This window comes from Pristiophorus japonicus, chromosome 20 (genome assembly GCF_044704955.1).
Source record: "Pristiophorus japonicus isolate sPriJap1 chromosome 20, sPriJap1.hap1, whole genome shotgun sequence".
NCBI classification, from domain to species: Eukaryota; Metazoa; Chordata; class Chondrichthyes; family Pristiophoridae; genus Pristiophorus; species Pristiophorus japonicus.
Window position 1 is genome coordinate 93,083,064 of NC_091996.1, and position 7,320 is coordinate 93,090,383.

General features: G+C 57.2%; 1 pseudogene; it reads right to left on the reverse strand.

Moving 5' to 3' along the window:
* Positions 1–465: 465 nt before the first annotated feature.
* Positions 466–6,838, reverse strand: LOC139233014 (T-complex protein 1 subunit theta pseudogene; annotated as a pseudogene).
* Between the last annotated feature and the right edge of the window lie 482 nt (positions 6,839–7,320).

Here is a 7,320-nt window from a genome sequence, read left to right on the forward strand (position 1 = left end):
TGGGTCTGGAACTCACTGCCTGAAAGGGCGGTGGAGGCAGAAACCCTCACCACATTTGGATGCGCACCTGGAGTGCCGAAACCTACCGGGCTAGGGACCCGGAGCGGGAAAGTGGGATTAGGCCGGGTGGCTCTTTGTCGGCCGGGGCGGACACGATGGGCCGAAAAGGCGCGATCTCATTCCGTGCGGTAAATTTCCGTGATTCTCTGATCTACCATTTAACCTCGATGAGATCACCCCTAATCCTGTTCGCTCGAGGGGGTGCCGAGCTCGGTGTTGTCCGTACTCTGTGTGTGTGTGTCTGTGTGGCGTAGGAACCACCTTCTCCCGAAATGTAGTCAATGAGGCGAGAGGCGTGGGTTGAATACTCTGATCGTTTTATTGGCTCTGGTCTGTCTAGGTGAGGTTTCCGCGGAGGTCGGAGGTCGGGGGTGGGGTGGGGTTTTGCGGGGACGATGGACCTCTTCAATCGATGTGGTCGGGCGGCAGGTCCCAGTTGGGGTTCTCTCCCCGGGGCTTGGGACCCCCGGACTTCTTGGCCATGATGATCTGGTCGACACTGAGCACGGTGACTGCGGCGTTGGTGGCGAGCTCGAGGGCGGACCGCTTGACCAGCAGCGGGTCCCAGATCCCGGCCTGGGCGGCGTCCAGGATCCCGCCCGGCCCGGCCTCCAGGTCGAAGCCCATGTCGCGCCCGCCCATCTGGTGGGCGGCCCGGAGCTTGGCCACCGACTGGCGTTCAACGTCGCCGGCGCTCTGCACCAGTGCCTCGGCCACCGACTCCAGGGCTCCGGCAAACTCCCGGATGACGTACTGCTCGAGGCCGGGGCAGGACTGGGCCAGCTCGGACAGCTGGCGGGCCAGCTCCATCTCGGTGGCCCCCGCTCCCGGCAGCACCCGCCCGTCGCGGCTCAGCGTGCGGTAGGCGCTGACCCCGTCCCTCACCGCCTCCGCCACGTGGTCTTGCAGCCGCCGGCTCGAGCCGCGCAGCACCACGGTGCGCACCGGCGCGGCGTGGCGCTCGAACACCACCAGCTGGGTGCCGCCCACCTCCCGCAGCTCCACCCGCTCGCAGGGGCCCAGCTCGGCGGGCGTGGGCGGCGGGCGGAGCTGGGCGAGGGGTGAGACGCCCAGCGCCCGGCCCAGCCGCGCCAGGTCCTGCCGGGAGGGCAGGCGCACCACCATGAGTCCCCGCTCGTCGGCAAACTGCAGGGCCAGGTCGCCCACCTTGCCGCCTGCCACCACCACGTTGCCGCCGGCCTCGGCCAGGCCCCGCACCATGTCCTCGGTGGCCCTCTCCTCGCCCTGGGCCAGCGCCCGCAGCCCCTCGGCCCCGCGCACCAGCGCCGTCCCCTTGGCCTCGGTGCGCGGCAGCTCGAAGGCGCAGCTGTAGACCGCCACCCGGGCCCCGCGCACGGCCGTCACCCGCCCCTCCGCCTCCCGCTTGAAGGCCAGGCCCGCCAGCACGGCCGAGTCGCCCACCCCCGCCCCCAGCACCTTGCAGAGCCGCACCGCCTCCGGGTCGAAGCCCCCCTGCCCCTCCCCCTCCCCCGCCACCGCCACGCAGGCCTCCGCCACCAGCCGCGACAGCGGGCCCTCGTAGCCCGGCAGCTTGGCGCCCACCGCCGCCCTGACCGCCCGCGCCACCTCGCCCGGGTCCCGCCGGTCCGGCAGCCCCCCGCGGCACAGCCCCTCCAGCGCCCCCAGGGCCCGCCGGCAGGCCTGGCGGTAGCCCTCCGCCACCTGGGCCGGCGAGATCCCTGCCCGCAGCAGGCCGCCCGCCCGTTCCAGCAGCGCCCCGGCCAGCAGCAGCACCAGGCAGCGCCCGTCGCCCGCCTCCGCCTCCTGGGCCCCGACGGCGAGCACCAGCAGCCTGGCGGCCGGCTGCTCCACCTCCAGCTCCCGCAGCACTGTGCCGACGTCACCCGTCACCAGCACCTCCTGCAGACGGCTCACCACCAGCTTGTTGAGGCCGCCGGGCCCGAACGTGGCCCGCAGCGAGCGGGCCAGCTCCCCGCACGCCTCGATGTTGCGGAACACCACTTCCTCCGGCCCACTGAAGTAGCGGGCGCCGCTCGCCAGCATCTGCAGGTAGCCCGGGGCCGTGGGCACGTGGGCCGCCATTCTCTGTACAGGGGGGGGGGCGGGGAAGCAAAGACACAACACTCAGACCGCAGCCCAGCTCAGCCCTCACTCCCACACACAAAATCATCAGTCACAGGAGGAGGCCCATTCAGCCCCTCGAGCCTGTTACACAGGAACAGGAGGAGGCCCATTCAGCCCCTCGAGCCTGTTACACAGGAACAGGAGGAGGCCCATTCAGCCCCTCGAGCCTGTTACACAGGAACAGGAGGCGGCCCATTCAGTCCCTCGAGCCTGTTACACAGGAACAGGAGGAGGCCCATTCAGCCCCTCGAACCTGTTACACAGGAACAGGAGGAGGCCCATTCAGCCCCTCGAGCCTGTTACACAGGAACAGGAGGAGGCCCATTCAGCCCCTCGAGCCTGTTACACAGGAACAGGAGGAGGCCCATTCAGCCCCTCGAGCCTGTTACACAGGAACAGGAGGAGGCCATTCAGCCCCTCGAGCCTGTTACACAGGAACAGGAGGAGGCCCATTCAGCCCCTCGAGCCTGTTACACAGGAACAGGAGGAGACCCATTCAGCCCCTCGAGCCCGTTATACAGGAACACGAGGAGGCCCATTCAGCCCCTCGAGCCTGTTACACAGGAACAGGAGGAGGCCCATTCAGCCCCTCGAGCCTGTTACACAGGAACAGGAGGAGGCCCATTCAGCCCCTCGAGCCTGTTACACAGGAACAGGAGGAGGCCCATTCAGCCCCTCGAGCCTGTTACACAGGAACAGGAGGAGGCCCATTCAGCCCCTCGAGCCTGTTACACAGGAACAGGAGGAGACCCATTCAGCCCCTCGAGCCTGTTGCACAGGAACAGGAGGAGGCCCATTCAGTCCCTCGAGCCTGTTACACTGGAATAGGAGGCCCATTCAGCCCCTCGAGACTGCTCCGCCATTCAATATCATGGCTGATCTGATCATGGACTCAGCTCCACTTCCCTGCCCGCTCCCCATAACCCTTGACTCCCTTATCGCTCAAAAATCTGTCTATCTCCATCTTGAATATATTCAATGACCCAGCCTCCACAGCTCTCTGGGGCAGAGAATTCCACAGATCCACGACCCTCAGAGAGAAGAAATTCCTCCTCATCTCCGTTTTAAATGGGCGGCCCCTTATTCTGAGACTATGCCCCCTAGTTCTAGATTTCCCCACGAGGGGAAACATCCTCTCTGCATCCACCCTGTCGAGCCCCCTCAGAATCTTGCGCATTTCAATAAAATCACCTCTCAGTCTTCTAAACTCCAATGAGTACAGGCCCAACCTGCTCAACCTTTCCTCATAAGACAACCCCTTCATCTCAGGAATCAATCTCGTGAACCTTCTCTGAACTGCCTCCAATGCAAGTATATCCTTCCTTAACTAAGGAGAACAAAACTGTACGCAGTACTCCAGGTGTGGCCTCACCAATACCCTGTACAGTTGTAGCAGGACTTCTCTGCTTTTATACTCTATCCCCCTTGCAATAAAGGTCAACATTCCATTGGCCTTTCTGATCCCTTGCTGTATCTGCATACTAACTTTTTGTGTTTTGTGCACAAGGACCCCTAGGTCCCTCTGTACTGCGGCACTTTGTAATCTCTCCGCATTTAAATATTAATTTGCTTTTTTATTTTTCCTTCCAAAGTATATAACCTCACATTTTCCCACATTATACTCCATCTGCCAAATTTTTGCCCACTCACTGAGCCTGTCTATATCCTTTTGCAGATTTTTTGTGTCCTCCTCACGACTTGCTTTCCCACCCATCTTTGTATCATCAGCAAACTTGGCTACATTACACTCAGTCTCTTCATCCAAGTCGTTAATATAGATTGTAAATAGTTGAGGACCCAGCACTGATCCCTTTGGCACCCCACTAGTTACAGTTTGCCAACCGGAAAATGACCCATTTATCCCGACTTTCTGTTTTCTGTTAGTTAGCCAATCCTCTATCCATGCTAATATATTACCCCCAACCCCATGAGCTCTTATCTTGTGCAGTAACCTAACCGAATGCCTTCTGGAAATCCAAATACACGACATCTACTGGTTCCCCCTTATCCACCCTGTTCATTACATCCTCAAAGAACTTCAGCAAATTTGTCAAATATGATTTCCTTTTCACAAAACCATGCTGACTCTGCTTGACTGCATTCTGATTTTCCAAATGTCCTGTTACTACTCCCTTAATAAAGGACTCCAGCATTTTCCCAATGACAGATGTTAGGCAAACTGGTCTATAGTTTCCTGCTTTCTGTCTCCCTCCTTGCTTAAATAGTCTCTCTCTCTCTCTCTCTCTCTCTTTCTCTTCCTTTCTCTCACTCTTTCTCCCTCTCTTTTTTTCTCCCTGTAACTTCCAGGGCTGGCACAGCACGGGGTTAGATACAGAGTAAAGCTCCCTCTACACTGCCCCATCAAACACTCCCAGGGCAGGTACAGGGGGTTAGATACAGAGTAAAGCTCCCTCTACACTGTCCCATCAAACACTCCCAGGGCAGGTACAGGGGGTTAGATACAGAGTAAAGCTCCCTCTACACTGTCCCATCACACACTCCCAAGGCAGGTACAGGGGGTTAGATACAGAGTAAAGCTCCCTCTACACTGTCCCATCACACACTCCCAGGGCAGGTACAGGGGGTTAGATACAGAGTAAAGCTCCCTCTACACTGTCCCATCAAACTCTCCCAGGGCAGGTACAGCATGGGGTTAGATACAGAGTAAAGCTCCCTCTACACTGTCCCATCACACACTCCCAGGGCAGGTACAGGGGGTTAGATACAGAGTAAAGCTCCCTCTACACTGTCCCATCAAACACTCCCAGGGCAGGTACAGCATGGGGTTAGATACAGAGTAAAGCTCCCTCTACACTGTCCCATCAAACACTCCCAGGGCAGGTACAGGGGGTTAGATACAGAGTAAAGTTCCCTCTACACTGTCCCATCAAACACTCCCAGGGCAGGTACAGGGGGTTAGATACAGAGTAAAGCTCCCTCTACACTGTCCCATCACACACTCCCAGGGCAGGTACAGGGGGTTAGATACAGAGTAAAGCTCCCTCTACACTGTCCCATCACACACTCCCAGGGCAGGTACAGGGGGTTAGATACAGAGTAAAGCTCCCTCTACACTGTCCCATCAAACTCTCCCAGGGCAGGTACAGCATGGGGTTAGATACAGAGTAAAGCTCCCTCTACACTGTCCCATCACACACTCCCAGGGCAGGTACAGGGGGTTAGATACAGAGTAAAGCTCCCTCTACACTGTCCCATCAAACACTCCCAGGGCAGGTACAGCATGGGGTTAGATACAGAGTAAAGCTCCCTCGACACTGTCCCATCACACACTCCCAGGGCAGGTACAGCATGGGGTTAGATACAGAGTAAAGCTCCCTCTACACTGTCCCATCAAACACTCCCAGGGCAGGTACAGGGGGTTAGATACAGAGTAAAGCTCCCTCTACACTGTCCCCATCAAACACTCCCAGGGCAGGTATAGCACGGGGTTAGATACAGAGTAAAGCTCCCTCTACACTGTCCCATTAAACACTCCCAGGGCAGGTACAGGGGGTCAGATACAGAGTAAAGCTCCCTCTACACTGTCCCATCAAACACTCCCAGGGCAGGTACAGGGGGTTAGATACAGATAAAGCTCCCTCTACACTGTCCCATCAAACACTCCCAGGGCAGGTACAGGGGGTTAGATACAGATAAAGCTCCCTCTACACTGTCCCATCAAACACTCCCAGGGCAGGTACAGCGCAGGTTAGATACAGAGTAAAGCTCCCTCTACAATGTCCCATCAAACACTCCCAGGGCAGGTACAGCATGGGGTTAGATACAGAGTAGAACTCTGGCTCACTAGATGTACTGAAACCACCCCATTCTGCAATATTTCCCGCTGTCTTGAGGATCACAGGGTTTTGGAGGAGTCAGAGGTGACCATCTCCATCCCTCTGGCAGGGTGCAAAGGTCACAAATCTCTGCTGCCCTTCAAGCTGTGTCTGCCCACTGTTAATCATTGCCCAATGATGTGTGGGAGGTACCTGTGGTGAAATAGTCCCCAGCACTGACATTCAGGATTTAAAAACACAAGGACATAAGAATTAGGAGCAGGAGTCGGCCATTCGGCCCCTCGAGCCTGCTCCGCCATTCAATAAGATCATGGCTGATCTTCTACCTCAACTCCACTTCCCTGCCCGATCTCTCGATTTCCCCGAGAGTCCAAAATTCTATCGATCTCAGCCTTAAATATACTCACAGATTGAGCCTCCACAGCTCTCTGGGGCAGAGAATTCCAAAGATTCACCACCCTCTGAGTGAAGAAATTCCTCCTCATCTCAGTCTTAAATGGCCGACCCCTTATCCTGAGACTGTGACCCCTGGTTCTAGACTCCCAGCCCGGGGGGGAAACATCCTCCCTGCATCTGCCCTGTCGATCCCTGTAAGAATGTTGGACGTTTCAATGAGATCACCTCCCGTTCTTCTCAACTCCAGGGAGCATGGGCCCAATCTACTCAACCTCTCCTAGGACAGCCCTCTCATCGCAGGAATTGATCTGGTGCACCTTCGCTGCACCGTCCCCAGAGAATAAAGTTCACGGTCCCCCTGCCCTTCCCGAGCATGACGCGCACGATGGTTACCTTGAATCGGGAAGACTTTGTTGGGTATCGACACACACCACGACCAGTAACTGTTTTTGTTCGGCCGCTGATCCTCCCGGGTGATAACTACCTCTGAACTTGATAGAAATCCATGGAGCATCCCAGCATCAGGGTTTCTGTTGGGCTGCCTGGTCCTTGTTTGGTTTCGAATGTACACCCGCATTGTGACGTCATGGCGCTGATTGTCTTCAGCGCTCTGGTTCCGATGGATTGGACAATGGCTGATAGAACCTCGATACAATGACACGGGTCTTTGGAGACTGGTCGCTCATGACAGCACGGCTGACAGAGGCCTTCGAAACGCTGTGGGGGCTTCATAAGAAATAGGAGCAGGAGTCGGCCATTCGTGGCTCATCATTGTTCGATAGGTTAGAGAAGATGTTTCCATTTGTGGAGGAGCCCAGAACTCGGGGCCATCAATATAAGACAGTCACTGATAAACCCAATGGGGAATTCAGGAGAAACTTCTTTCCCTATATAATGTAAAACTGCCAGCAAGCTCATGGTCTACAGGGCAGTAGTGATGCCCGCCCTCCTGTACAGAAAC